The 15,545-nt window shown below is 46.7% G+C and overlaps 1 long non-coding RNA gene across 1 annotated transcript; it reads left to right on the top strand.

The window, feature by feature from the left end:
- The first annotated feature begins 3,967 nt into the window (after positions 1-3,967).
- On the top strand, positions 3,968-10,744 carry LOC307050482. The gene is made up of 3 exons (XR_013810794.1): positions 3,968-4,047; positions 6,755-6,847; positions 10,650-10,744. It is a non-coding gene; the product is annotated as an uncharacterized lncRNA (long non-coding RNA).
- Positions 10,745-15,545: the final 4,801 nt, after the last annotated feature.

Consider the following 15,545-nt stretch of genomic DNA (forward strand, 5'->3'; position numbering starts at 1 on the left):
AGGGACCAGCGCACGCAGCCTCTTTTGCGGCACGATTTTAATGTTTTAAACAGGCACAGGAAAAGCCGAGCCCATTTGAAAAATACTTCGCGAGTCCTCTCGATCGACGTGGTAACTGAACTTTTTTTACCCTTTTGGAGTCACTCCTGCTACACGTTGACTGTTTTTCTGGAAAGTTACTCCGATGAATCCCCTCCCTCCTTCTACCCCAACTCCTTCGCCCTCTCGCCAGCTGTCAGTCCGTCCTCTCCTCGGCGCGTCTCTGCTCCCTCCCAGGCCCCCCGTCCAGGCCGCCCCCCGGGCCTGGCGGGACACTGGGCAGGGGCCGGCGAGCGCGCGGGGCCTGGGCAGGGGCGGCCGTGCCCACCCTTGGTGGGGCTGACGCCCGGCCTGGGAGCGGGGTTGGAGCTGGGTTCGGCCCCGCGGCGATCCTGGCCCCGATTCTTCATTGACAAGATTGGAGTCGGGTGGCTCGCGGAAGCTTGGAGATGCTCCAGGGGCATTGAAAAATGGTGGCGTTTTCCGGCAGATCGAGGGTGCCCTCTGGCGAGGCGAGGCCGCCAGTGAAGGAGGCTCCGCGGGTCGGAGCCGGGAAGGCCGGGAGGGCCGGGGAGGGGTGGGGGTGGGGGGTGAGGCTGGGGGCCTGGGGAGAAGGGGCCGCGAAAGAGGACGAGGAAAACAAGACCGAGGGCCCTGGGGAACAGCCTCCCTCTCGGCCCGACGTGCGTACAAGTGCACTTCTCCCTTCCCGGAGTCCCGCTCTGCAGCCCCTCTCGCAGAAATGTCCTCCAGATGTTCGCGGCTTTCCTCCCCGCCGAGGGTTCCGCGGGGAGCTGCGCCAGCCAGCGCAGAGTCAGCAGTTGGCCCGAGCCCATTTCCCAGATGGGTGAGGGGAGGTTTTCGCTCCGCTTTCGTTCCTTTTCTCAGCCTAAGCTTCTAGGTCTTTTCCCATCAAAAGCTTAGGGAGGGCAAGCCACTATGCCCGAGCCCGTCCCCAGGATTGTCTCTGAATTGATCACTTTCCTGGGACTCGGCGCCGCTCCCTGCCACCCCATCCCACCTCGCACTAGCCTTCCTGACCCTTCCTGCGAGGTCTGGTTCCTGCCCCTGGCTCGTCGGCCGCTAACTGAAGGGAGATTCTCTGCATCCCCAGGGCCCTGGTTGATCAGTTTAAGTTGAGGACAGTGAGGCATAGACCCATTTAAGAGGCTACACTGCTTGTGAGTGGTGGAGGTGATATTTAACAAGGGCTCTCTGATTTGGAAGACATTATTTTTATTTGCATAAAACATGAGGAATCCTAGGTGTAGAGCTTAAGGTAAATTGCTTTTGAATTACTTTTAGGTCATAGAGTCAGTGGGTGTCAACACTGAGATTTGGACCCAGGAAATCTATTGCCAGAGTCTATGCATTTAACTACTGTGCTCTACTGCCTCTGGAATTCAGCTATCATTTGAGAAATATTTTTGACGGCTACTATATGCCAGGCACTGTTCTAGGCTCTGTAGATGCAACAGTGAACAAAGCAAACAAAACCATTCTCTTATGGGCTTTACATCTAGAAGTGGAAGTAGGGCCGTGGGAAATGCAATAAATGAACTAAATATGTAAATGATGTAGTATGATAAAAGGTAAGTGCCATGGTGGAAAATAAAGCAGGGAAAGAGGAGACAGAGTGCCTAGGCTGGGGGGACGTTGCAATTTAAAATCAGAGAAGGCCCTACTGAGACCTTTAAGTAAATACTTGTAAAATGGGAGGGAAAATTATTACAGTGAGGTCCTTCTGGACCCCACCTGTACCAAATCAGAGTCTACAGGGGCGGGGTACTGACACATGTATTTTTTAACAAACTTCATGTTACTGGGTGCCAGTAACATGCACCAGAGAAAAATACTTCAGTAAGATCTGGCGATTCAGGTGCCCAGCAAGGTTTGGAAAGCCCTACTCCAGGGCTTCTTTCTGCCCAGAATGTGCACCCTTTGCTTTCAGGAATTTGGGGAAGAAGTGGGAGTGGAGACTTGGAAATTAGCTCTAAAGTAGTGGTGGTGTGGCTATGAGCAGTGGAAGGAAAATAGAAATGGAGTCGGTATTGCTAAGAGCTCTCTAAAATGGAACCAGAGGCCATTGAGGAAGTGTGAATTATGTGAGTCTCAGCCTGGATAAAATCTGATCTTTTGACCACTTATTGTCCTAATGAAGGCATTCAGAAGATCTGCCAGAAACTCAAGATACTTATCAGACCCCTACCTTATAATAACTCGTGACAGCCTATCTACTGATCAGACCCTTACTCTAAAATAACTCATGATTCCTTAATGACAAATATTTCCTTTCTCGTGTCAGAGTACAGCCTTGTGGCTTTTGCCTTTGTAAGCCCCTGACCCTTTCTCTTCCCTGGAACACTCTTTTGACTTTACCAGAATCTGTGTCTCCTGAATTGCAATTCTTAAGACACCCCCCCCCCCAATAAAGCTCTTTATTCTTTGCAGCCTTGATATTGATTATTGTTCAAAAGAGATCACAAGAAATGGAATAATCCAAAGATTAATCCCTTCCTCCTCATCTGGTGCCAAGGATGAAGGGAACAAGGGCTTCACTGGAGCCTATATTTCATCCATCTTGGGTTTTTGACAGTGAATGTTTCTTCAGGTTAAAATCTAACAGGGTATTATTCTCATTGAGAATCAGAGTTTGTGAGTGAAAGATTTTAGGGGTAATCTCTAAGAGCCACTACAAGGGAGGAAGCTGAGGTCCAGAGAGGGCTCTGCCTGGCTACACAGGTAGTTAGCAGCAGAGCTAGGATGAGGCTTCAACTCTTCTGACATCCAGGCAGTACTGTTGTTGTCACAGGCATGCTAACGCATAGCCCTACCCAGTAAACATGTATGGATAAATGGTTGAACTGAATAATTTACAAGGCATTTAAGAAATCCTGCATTCCTGTTTTAGAGTCATTAATCCCACTTCCAAGTCTTCCCTTTTAAGAGGTAGCCATCTAAGCCTTACCCCAGGCATGGTGTTGGGGACATTGTTCACTTTCAGGGTCATGAGCCCATCTTCTGGGGTCCCGGCTGGGGGTCCTCAGTACTAGGGACTGGTCAGTGGCATTGACGTGGGGATCTTACATGGAGAGTCAATGAAGACTCAACTCGCTTGTCCCATTAGACTGGGAATTTGGGGGCCGTCTTCCTCTGCTGGCCCAGGAGACTGGCTGGCACCCAATAACATGAGCCAGAGAAAAATTCTTCAGTAAGATCTGGTGTTAGCAAGGCACCTGGCTCTGCTGCATAACACTCAGGTGATTTTTCCTCAAGGCATTGCTCTGCACCTGAGTGTCTTCAATTGTTGAATAGAGGTACTGCTCCTGCTCACTTCATGGGGTCTTGAAGGGATTATTTGTACTTTTGAAAGTTATTAATACACAGGTTATTGATGTGTTGCTTCAGCGGCTCTGTATTCTTGAAGGCAGAGATTATGTATATTGCACTTTTCATTATAAACCATTTATTGGCACCTGACCCCTTGTGTGCCTGTTTTTTCATCTGTCCATTGGAGACGATACAACTTATCTTGCTTCCCACACAAGGTTGTTATGCCCTTCCCATGAGCTAATAACTGTGAAGGTCCTCTGTACATTGCAAAGAGCTTTACAAATGGAAGGCATCAGAAAAATTACTACTGTTACTAGTAGTGCTTTGCACTTGACAACTTATGTATTTGAACAGAGCTACAGATGTAGGCAGTTTCTAAAGGCTAAAAGTTTTCACTGTCCCACAGGAGCACCCTTATCATGATTTAATATCTGGAGATTTTTTTCCAGAAGTCAAAAAAGGCAGGTTTAGGATAGGTTTGGTTTAAATTGGAGGTTGGCACATAGACTCCAGGAACTATGCGGCGGACCCTTTAAGTATTGGGATGGAAGGGCGGAGCCGTCGTCAGGGACGCGACTGGGCCGCTGGGTGTCGAGGAAGTGACGTCAGGCGGCCGCAGAGATGGAGGACGTGCTGGACTTAGGCGAGGAGCGGCGTCGTGGCTCGGCCATCTCCGTGAGGACCGACTCGGGGGGCTTGGGGCCAGGAATTAGCGGGTGGGGAGGAGTGACCCCGCCGGCCCCGGCTTCCCTGAGCCCCCTCGGCCCGGCCTGTCCCTGGTGGCCGGAGCGGGCCGGCTCTGAGCCTTGCGGGGGTGAGGCCGGGGAGGAGGCGGCCTCCCTCGCCCCGCCCCTGAGGCAGCGGTGAGCTCCTCCGCTGCTGGCCTATGGTTTGCTTTCTTTAAAATCCTCAAAAGAGTGGAAAATAGATCCTACCGCCGCCGGCCTCTGGGACCGGTGGGAAATTTCCCAGCTTCTCTCCGCTTTCTGGAGCTCCAAGTGTCAACTCCCCTAGAATGGACAGATCTGAGGGTGACTGGGGGGGCCCTGGCCAGAGTGACGCCTGCACTCATGCTAGTGCTTTTCCCTTGGGACATCTCATGGCAGAAGTTGATGTAAAAACCGTACTGTTTTATGCATGGAAGGAAGGAAGGCGTTAGACAGGGAGGTCCTTTCTTGCCACTAATCCCCATGGGGAGGTGGGCGTTACCTCAGTTTTATAGTTAAGGAAATAAAGATTTATAACGCAAGGGAGTGGCTAGTTGCTCGGGGGACCCAGAGGTCAGAGGGCATATAAAGCTGTTGCATGAGTTAAAAAAAAGTCAAGCTCCAGGAACCTCGATTTCCTTATGTCTAGAATGGAGATGTTAATGTCTGCTTCAAGGAGTTGCAGTGAAGATGAAATGAGACATGCGTGGAGAGCATTTAACACAGTGGCTGGCATGTGCTAAGTTATTAGAAGAGGTTAGCGACTGTTGCTTCTGAGGCTGTGATTTACCCAAGCTTATATATAAATAAGCTGAGCTAGATTCAAGACCCAAGTTCAGTGTGTATGTGTGTGTGTGTGTGTGTGTTTCAACTCCAACACAGCCTCATCAAGCCTTTTTACCTTTAAAATTATCGAAGATGACAGTCTCTAAAAGATTGACCCACAGGGCAGGTCTTTAGTTTCTGCTGTGGAATCTCTACATGTTTTGAAGTGCCCTAGTAACATCGGAGATCCTCTAAGTAATTAGAGAGGAGATATGAGGATTGGGAGCAAATTGTTCTAGGAAGAAGCAGGTTGCTTGACTGACCAAGGAGAATATTATGTCACCAAGCCTTTCTGACATGTGAACTTTTTTAGTACCGAGGGATGTGAATGTAGTTATTCATTCATTCTTTCAGCAAATATTTATTGAGCCCCTTCTGTGTGTCAGGCGTTGATTGTCCTAGGTGCTCGGGATATACCAGTGAAAAAAACGAAGTCCCTGCCCTCATGGGGCTTACATTTCAGTGGCAGAAGATGAACAATAAACAGACTATAGATTTAAAACATATAAAACCAGGTAGTAAAGTAGGTTTTCTGCCAGTCATTCCTGTGGATTTATACAGGGTCTTCAAAAAGTTTAAAACCTTAAAATACTTGACAATTATTAGAGAAACCGTCTACAAACAGCATTTAAAGACAAGATCTTTGAATTTTTGCTTGAGCACAATCACTGCATGTAGTATGCCGTATTCAGAAACCCCATGTTATGATAAATGGAAAAGGGCAGCCATAGGTGAAGGAGTGCAGTTGTCTGTCTTGGGAAGAAAACGAGCTGCTTATTGTCAGAAAGATTGTTTCTGTCATCCCTGAAACCTAAATGATTGATTAGAATTTGACATGTAAATCCTACATAAGGGTTTTTATGCAGGTCTCATGTAATCGCTCTCAGTTTATTGGTGCAGTCAGGTCTTAGAACATCTTAAAGACATTCCAGCAGGGCATAGTGGAAGGAACTCAGGATTTGAAGGCAGAAGAAGATTTAGCTCTTAGATTTATCTGCCACTTAATTGCTTTCCTGGGTCTCAGTTTCCTCATTTGTAAAATGGCCTGAATCCCAGTCACTGTTACTGTGAAATCAAATGAAGCTACATCAAATGAGATCTAAAAGTGCTGACATTAATGCTGTTATTTTTTTTTTAAAGAAAAATATAAACATTTCACCACCCACTAGTCTGCCTAAAGAATGTTTTGTGTACGTGCTGGGAGGCATTTGAGACACAGAGCCTCACCCCAGCAGGGCTTTGGGAAACGCGTGCAGATGGTTCATTTGATGACTCAGAATTTGAAGTGGTCTGATGTCCAAAGCTAATGTCTCAAGATTCTTGTAAGATCTTTCCTTTAATGACTGTAAGCGCAAATCCAAGTAGTGTACACGTCAAAGCAAACGCTATCTGTATTTCTCTGGTTTCAGTTACCATGGAATTCCTTTCCCCCCCAAATGCCTTTTGGATAACTATTTTCATGCGAAGCTGCAGCTTTGAAATTAGGCCTTCATAAAATCCCGCATAGGAACAAGGAAGCCTTGACCACACTCTTCCTGGGCTATGGCGTGAGGTCCCTGCCCCCTCTAGAGGAATTTCTAGCTGCATTTCTTTGGGTAGAAAAGGTCTATGGCCATTAAAAGAAAACACTGTGATCAGTACATGAATTTCCTGCTCTACTGTATAGAACTGACCATGGGCACTTTGTTTTAAGGGTTTGGAGCCTTTTCTAAGTATATACTCAAGTTGCTCAAATCCCATCCTCCACCATGTCATCATAAATCCAGTCCTTGCTTACCTTGGCAGGATTGTCTTCCTCATAGTGGCTCAAAGACGTTTGGGTCAGCAATGCCCCTCATCTCTCCTTACAGGGAGCCAAGATGGGGCGCCGAGCTCAACAGGAGTCAGCTCAAGCCGAGAATCATCTCACTGGCAAGAATTCCTCTTCGACTCTCACTGCAGAGGTGAGTGTTAAAAAATTGTGAAGAAATGCACTCTAAGAGTTAGCGATTACTCAGTGAGCAAGGATTTGGTATTTCATATTTTTTTCTCCTTCTTCTCTTTAATGTCAGCCTTCCTCCTATCTTGATTTGGGAATTCCCTTCCTCGGCATTTGTCCTATTCGCAAGAAGTGAAAGAGGAACTTTTTTCTTTTGATGCCAGAGTAGTTTCTGTCATTGCTTTATATTCCCAGTGAAGAAGTTTTGTACGTTAACTGAAGCAAGGGACTGGGAGGTTTCAAAATCCAGCCCAAATCCAGGTTTTTATTCCTGCCAGATAAACGTCAGGGAGGCATGCTGGTGACGTAAAGTTGGATTACACAACTGGACATTTGCTCTTGGTGGTGACCTGCGCTTTCTACAGTTTTCAGGCAGGAAGGGGATCCGTACTGGCCTTACTTTCCTGGAGACTTTTCCAAGTGGCCTGGAATCGTGGGAATTTATCCAGCCTCTTTGCAGAGGGTGGGTCATCTTGATGAGCATTGCTTTTAATGCCAGGGCACTATTTTCAGCAGTTTACTCAGAACTTCTTTTCACCCTCCTCTGCCCTTTTGAAAAAACTCTGCCCTTTTCAAGAGCTGGCTTCAGGGTAATCCTCGCTGTCAGCTCTTCCTAACTTCTCCAGGCCAATTTAGGGCTGCTACTTCTCAGTTCTCATGGTACCTGTTATAGAACATCTCACATTATGCACTAATTTTCTTTTTATGTGCCTGGCCCACTAGACAGTGAGTTTCTGGGCAACAGGCAACCTGGCTTCTCAGTTGCCCAGCTCATTGGCCTACAGTAGGTTTATAACAGATGAGGGCATCTCTGCTGGGAGGCCTTATGGGCCAGGCAGGTGCCTGAGTACAGCATGCTGGGGACAAGATACAGACACACTTGACTTACATATCACATAGGTAGGAATATCCTTCACTTTCATCAGAAATAAGATATCCACCATGTCTTTAAGTGTTCCACATGGACCTTTCAGGTTATCTTTCATTTTCTCACTGATTGTAGAAATATGGGTATAGAGACTCATTCCTCCTCTCAGGTAACAGCCATGCCAACACAGAAAAGCTGGCGACTGAAGCTTGGCCTCATTGCCTGAAGACGGTAGGGAGAGACTGTGGGGGGATTGTGGGAAAACCAGAGGCCACATGCACCCTCCAAAGGGTAACCACTATCTAGCCACAGCCAGCTGATGCTGTGGGGAATATAGGTCCAGTACTGCCAGCTCTTCTGATTTTCCAAGAGATGGCAGTCTAAAATTTTATGTGAAAGCAACACGTTTTTAGAAGTTAGCGACTAATTATAAAACTTAAATCACCATATGGGCTAGATTAGGCCTGAGGGTTGTCAGTCTGTGACTTGGACCATTGCACCTCCATTATAGAGCTTATTACATTGTATTCTAATTATTTATGTGCCTGGCTCCCTCAGAAGATGTGAGCTTTTGGAAGGCAACAGTTGTGTTTCACCTTTGTCCCCCTTTGTTTATCACAGTGCCTGGCACAGAGCAGGCATGCCATTGACACTGCGGAGGGTGAGGGGTTGAAGTACATAGTGTGTGATGAGGGGCTCTTAGAAGCTGAATAAGAGGGTTACAGGGTCAGGGGTGGCAGACTGTGGCACATTGGAGACACAGTTAAGGGGGTATAATGGAGGGAGATAGTGAAAGAAGATATACTAGACCCAACCCTGGATCTCAAGGAGCTTGAACTGCAATGGATTGCCAAGCCAGTGACTGGATCAGTGGAAGTATACTCTTGGCCTTTGGAGGATCCGTCCCAACACCAGATCATTAATTCATTTATTTAACAAGTATTTATTGAAGCTTACTGTGTGTCAAGCACCATTTTAGGGGGTTGGCATATTTCAGTGAAGAAGAGCCAAATCCCCTGCCTTAATGGAACTTATATTTGTGTGATCACTGGCAGTCACAAAGGCTAATTACAAGACTACCCAGTTGTGAAGGAGGTTATAGCCACCTTAGTGGTGAGGTGAGTGAGTCTGAGATGGGCCGGGATGTCCTGATGGCCTTGAAGCCTCTGTGGCGCCCACACCAAATCAGCTACCAAGCTGGGGTCAGTAGCCATGGTTCACCTACCCGTCCCCTTCCCCTCGGCTCAGGGGAGAGGCAGTACTGTGAGCACCTAACTCCAGAGTCGCAGACTGTGATGAACCTGTCAGGGTTTCAGCCTTTCTAGAATACCTACTTATTTCTGCAGAGGCATGTACCTTTTTTGGCCCCATCTGGGCCTTAGTATTTTTTTCTGGGAGATGACGAAAAGTCATTCTGGGGACTTCCCTGGTGGCACAGTGGTTAAGAATCCACCTGCCAATGCAGGGGACACAGGTTCGAGCCCTCTGGGAAGATCCCACATGCCGTGGAGCAACTAAGCCCGTGCGCCACAACTACTGAGCCTGCACTCTAGAGCCCGCGTGCCACAACTACTGAGCCCACATGCCACAACTCCTGAGCCCGCGAGCCTAGAGCCCATGCTCCGCAACAAGAGAAGCCACCGCAATAAGAAGCCCACGCACCGCAGCGAAGAGTAGCCCCCGCTCTCGCAACTAGAGAAAGCCCGCGTGCAGCAGCGAAGACCCAATGCAGCCAAAAATAAATAAATTTATTTAAAAAAAAGAAGAAAGAAAAAAGAAAAGTCATTCTGTTCTTCACCCAGCTGGTGCCTCTGACAGCAAAATGCCAGTCAGAATTCCAGGATTCCTTCTCTCCCTGAATTGAGGTTTAAAGCAGCGTGGGCAGCCTCCCCTGGGGCCAGATGCACACTGTGCTGTGTGGGCCTTTTTGGCTGTTTCTTTCTAAGATTAGATTCTAAGACTTATGTGTGTGTGCCCATTTACATTCCAGTTCTGAATGTATTACTTGATATATTTATTTTTGTCCTTTCACTGACTATATTCTAGGATGAAGTTATTCATGAAAACGTAAATATGGTACCTGGGGGCTGTCAGACATACTGGAGTTACTTTAGAGTTATATAGGAATTCGTTCAAGCAAATGATGATTTTAAAGCGAGCTGGCGGGCTGGGGAGCCCCGTGGAGGAAGCAGAGCAGCTTCCAGGTGTGCTGGAATAGAGGGAACGCAGGCTTGGCATCTGAAAACCAGGGCTTGAGCGTGGGCTCTGCTAATTGCCTGGATCTTGAACAACTCCACTAATCTCTCTAATCCTCCATTTCATTATCTGTCAAACAGTGGTGACAATACTACCAAGTTGATGTGAGGATTAAGTGAGATACATGTTTAAAAGCACTTTAGTAAACTGAAAGGCACTGTACAAATGTTCATTCATTCAGTAAGCAGTGAACAAGAGAATATTTGAATGGAGCTTTGCTCTTGTTATTAAAGGGCCGCACAGAAGGAGGATGTGAGCCTGGGTCTCTTTTAGAAGCGATTTGGAAGTCTCTCCAAGGGTTGCTGCTCATTTCTCCACAGGCTGACTAGTAGTGATCTGAAGCAGGTTTTGTGCTTCCAGATGCAGCGGGCATTCCTCCTGAAGGGTGGGTAAGAGCACAGGCCTTGCAGTTAGACAGCCCTGGGCTGAAATCCTGGCCCTGCCACATGTTAGCTCTATGGCTCAGCAAGTTACTTAACCTCTTCAAGCCTCAGTTTCCTCATTGATAAAACAGGGTTAGTATTACATACTTGATAGGGTGGCCAGAAAGAAAAAGCAAGATAACAGGTATAAAGAAAGCCCTTAACCCAGTCGGACCCATAAGTGCTCAGTATATAATTGCTAACCATTATTGTCTCTCCAGAGCTCGGGTGTTCTGTTATTGTGCCTTAACCCTCTCTACGGTTAAAAACTGGTGGCCTTCAGACTGAATTTCGCCTACAACCATGTCTTCTTCGACCTGTACAAAATTAAACATTTTTTAAAACTTGGTTGTTATCATTTCTAAATTAGGAAAATTTACGCGAAAATCCAGATTTGGGGCTCCTCTTTGAAACCAGAAGTTCTGGCACAGCAGGAATTCTGGGCTGGCATCCCCACATGGCAGCAGTTGGCTGCAGCTGAGAATGGTGCTTGTGTACGCTTGGCCTGCCCTGTGCAGCTCACCGCCTGCCCTGTCCAGCTCACCATTTCTTACTTGAATACACCTGGTCAGATTTACTCACATCTGATCTACCTGGCTCCTGTTTCCATTCAAGTTAAAACTCCTGCTCTTAGGATGGATTGATTTTTCAGGTATCCTTATCGGTATTGAATTTGGCTTATATGCATCAGAAACTCAGCCCCAGGGCTTGGAGCAGGCAGGAGTGATTTTTCTCACAGCAAGAAGTCCAGTGGAGGGCAGGGCTGGTGCGGTCACTGGAGGAGGTCCTGCATTACCCTCACCCTGTCTAGACACCTGCTCTGCCATCTGGAACTTGTAACTTGTTCTCATGGTTGCTGACATGGTGGCTGGTTGTTCCCCAGGGATCCAATCTGTATTTTAGGTGAGGAGAGGGGGAAGAGTGGAAGAGTTCAGGGTTCATGTCAACGAAGTATGTCCCTTCTTATCAGGAAAATGATAGCCAGAGACCTCACCAAGTAGACTTCTAGTTACATGTCATCGGTCAGAACTGGGTCTTAAAACCACCTTAAATTTCAAGGGCGTTCTCAGCTGGGCACGTTGCCACACCCATCACATTGGGGTTTTGGGGTTAAGGAGAAGAGGAATGACTGTTGAGTAGGCAGTTTGCGACTGACATATCAATTTAAAAAAAATAGAATTTATACAGAGTTTGTTTTTTGTTTTTTTTTTTTTCTTGTAGGCTTGGGTATAAAAGGAAAGAATTATTTTTAGTAGCAAAAAAAATAAAAATAAAAAATCCACATTCCTCTCCCGTTTTCTAATTTGGGGTTGTGTAGAGTTCAGTGAAAATTTGTATGCCCTCAAGTTCCAAGACATCTGATGCAGTTGCCTGTGTCAAATCTTGCCTCGATCTTTTCCTTCTTCCTGATTTCTCTGTAACCCCTCGGGGCTTTCTGCCTGTAGGATACCTGTGGCTCAGCCCAGGTAATTAGACTCTTCCTCCCTCTCTGAAAGAAGAGGAAAGGTCTCTTTATTGCTTGGTCAATCTGTAAATTTTCAAATAATTTCAAAGAATTTACCTGCCTAATCATACTGATTAACCAGAAAGATGGACTCTTCCTGTAGTTTCACTAGCTCAGAGTTGATTAGCTTCAGGCCTGCTTCTTTCAGGTTGTTGTGAAGGTCAAATTAGGTAATGCACATAAAGTTGCCAGCACACAGGCACCTCTCAAGAAATGGTAACTACTAAGAAAGTTTATGACTGCATCCCTCTGCTTTTTTGTGGGTTTTTTTTTTTTTTACCACCTGTTACAAATCAGGCTTGGATCCCTAGATGCATAGTTCAGTTAGCAGTTCAGGTTGGCATTACAGTTATGGAGACTTTAACTGGTGCCATGATGAGCGTCTTCACATCTGCAGTGAATAACTTTTTCTGGGCAGAGCAGCTCTGAGAATTAAACTGGATTTCTATGCCTGAGCTTTCACCTTCTGTCATTCAAATGATGCTTCTCCTACACAACCTCAAGAAAAGACCTGGACGCTTTCTACCATTAAGTTACACTACCATACGCTGAAGTTGGGAAAAAGGAATCTCAGGGCAAAACCTCTCAGGACTGGCCTGTTTTTTGTTTTTTTTTGGGGGGGCTGCCCCACGTGGCTTGTGGGATTTTAGTTCCCCGACCAGGGATTGAACCCAGGCCCTCGGCAGTGAGAGAGCAGAGTCCTAACCACTGGACAACCAGGGAATTCCCTGGCCTGTCTTTTGGATGAGCATTTCTCACTTGGGTCTAAAGCAGTCTGTAGCTTAACTTCCATTTTGCAGATTGTCCTTGTAATAATAATAATTATAACTGACACTGGAACAGTTCCTGCCTCTCTGTCAATTACACACACTATCCTATTTAAGCCCCGTGGTAAATCTTAAAGTAGTTATTGTACTTATTGTCTCATTTTAGCTATGACGACACTGAGACTTCAGGGAGTCGAGTGACTTGTCCACAGTCATTCAGCTAACGTCTGGCTGTACTCTCTCAGACTCCAGACAGACTCTTAAACACCACCTAACTTCTCCCACCTGCTGGATAGTTAGATGCACAGACCTTCCAGTAGAGAAAGGCTTTTGGCGGGAGCTGAGAGTCTTTTGGGTTTTCCTCTTGGAATCCTTTTGGTGAGGGAGTAAGTTCTCACTTGATTATCCTTATTCGTCCACTTGTCTGGAAAAGTGTTTGAGACACAGCTGTTCTCTTTCTCTTCCTCCTCCGCCCCCCATCCCTTTGGTGCTCCTCCTAGGACGCAGAACTGACACCCAGCCAGATTCTCTTGCAGGAATCTGAGAAATGCTGCTGGGCTCATGTTCCCAAATTAGGCCAGTTTCCTCATCCCCCAGCAGCTCTACTCAGCTGGAGCTTCCCTGGCACGTTGCATTACGTCTCTTGCCCTCCGCCTGTTCCTGACTGGTCTGCCAGCGGGCAGTTATTTTCAGCCCAGCTAGGGTTATCTGCTGACCCTTTTTGGTGACATTTTTCTTCTTTCTCACAAAAATAACTTTCCTAGATTAGTCACATTTTTCAGCCTTTTTCGTAGTCCCTCTCCAATGGGCTGATTGAATGATGCTTCTGATAACGTCGTAGGAGAGGGATGCGGGGAATCCGACGTGGAACCCGTTGACGAGGAATGTGTTTTCCACACTTCATCTTTAGGTCACGCTCCGTATGCCTCACGTTTGAACTGCCCCTCGGGGTGGGCAGATGTGCATTCCCGACCCATCCCTGGGGCTGGCCACTATGTGGGCGGGAACGTCATCCCCGAGGTAGATCACGCGATTGGGAATAGCATCTCAAGATTCTCCTCCAGCGCTTACGCGGTCTCTTTCAGCACTCCAGTACAATGCCTCATGCCTCCTTCTACTATGTATTACGTGTAAAGCTGGCTTCCTACCAGAAATGTGGTGCTTGAAGATCACTTAAAATTCTCTCCCTCACCTGTGGGGAGGGTTAAGTCAGAACTACATGTAAGAGTTTATTTAACTCAATGCTCCCTTAAGTTAGCCACTGTTATTATCTACACAACCTAAGAAGTAGAAACGATGATCATTTTGTCTTTAATCCCAACTCTGCCAGTTCCTCGGTGTGTACTCTAGGCAAGTTACTTAACCACTCTGAGCCTGTTCCTCATCTGCTGAATGGAATAATAGTAGTAGCTATCTCCTAGCGGTGCTGGAGGATTAAATAAGAGAATGTACAAAGCTCTTAGGACAGTGCCCACTGCATGCTAACTATTATTGTCATCATCTGTGTCACATGAGAATTAGAAGGTATTTTCAGTTTATCTTCAATTGCAGTTCTGTTCAAGATACAGAGATGTTCTTATTTCATCGAACTAACTGGTTCTTAGAGCAAAGAAACATTTGGATGAGAAATCCTTTTAGTGAGAATACTTTGTGCCGCTTAAGACCCGTTTTGTATGTCTTCTTGACCAGTTGGGTTTTTTGTTTGTTTGTTTGTTTTTATAAATTTACTTATTTATTTAAATTTATTTTTGGCTGAGTTGGGTCTTCATTGCTGCACGCGTGCTTTCTCTGTTTGCAGCGAGCGGGGGCTACTCTTTGTTGCGGTGCGTGGGCCTCTCATTGCAGTGGCCTCTCCTGTTGCGGAGCACAGGCTTTAGGCGTGCGGGCTCAGTAGTTGTGGCACGCGGGCTCCAGAGCGCAGGCTCAGCAGTTGTGGCACACGGGCTTAGTTGCTCCGCGGCATGTGGGATCCTCCCAGACCAGGGCTCGAACCCGTGTCCCCTGCACTGGCAGGCGGATTCCCAGCCACTGCGCCACCAGGGAAGTCCCTTGACCAGTTGTTTGCTAATACCTTTTCATCTTCTTTTCAAAACCTAACCCTCTGTCTGGAGATTGGCAGTCTTTCCAAAGAGTGATCCTTAATTGCTGACCTAAAATCATTTTGTTGTTCTGGGGCACATGGGTAGAAAAATGAGAAGGGTGGGAGTGACCTTGGTGACCTCAGTGACCTTGGAGTAGAAGGTAACATCCATTCATTTCTTCATTCATTTGCTTATGAATCTTGATTGAGAGCTTTCTGTGTGCCAGGCACTGTGCTTGAAGCGGGCAGTGCAGTGACAGACCAGACCTGCTCCCTGTCCTCTCTGTACCTTCATCTGGGGGCTGCAGAGAATTAAGTGCCAGGTGGGGGTGAACACAGAAGGATATGGGAATGCCTTCATCTAGCCCTTTTACTTTTGGGGAAATCTGGAAAGGTTTTCTAGGAAAAAATCATGTTTGAGTTGAGACTTGAAGGATGACTAGAAGTTAGCCAAGGGAAGGGGCCAGGATGGGCCAAGGAGGGGAGAATATTCCAAGTAGAGGGATGAGCATGTACCAAGTTTTGGAGGCCAAGGAGAGAGCATGGCACGTAGGATTTGTTAGTGGAGCAGTTGACCATACAGGCGATGGAATAGTGGTCCTCAGTGACTTTTGCAAGCAGTGTGATGTTTTTCAAATATTCAAAAACCAGCCCCCTTTCCTTTTTTTGACAAATGAACCTTGTGAGACCAACATTTCTTATATGACACTGAAATAATTGGTAATATTATGAAGTTTAGACTGTGACCTTTCAATATTTTTCTAGC

The sequence above is a fragment of the Hyperoodon ampullatus genome (assembly GCF_949752795.1).
Source record: "Hyperoodon ampullatus genome assembly, chromosome: 3".
Taxonomy (NCBI): Eukaryota; Metazoa; Chordata; class Mammalia; order Artiodactyla; family Ziphiidae; genus Hyperoodon; species Hyperoodon ampullatus.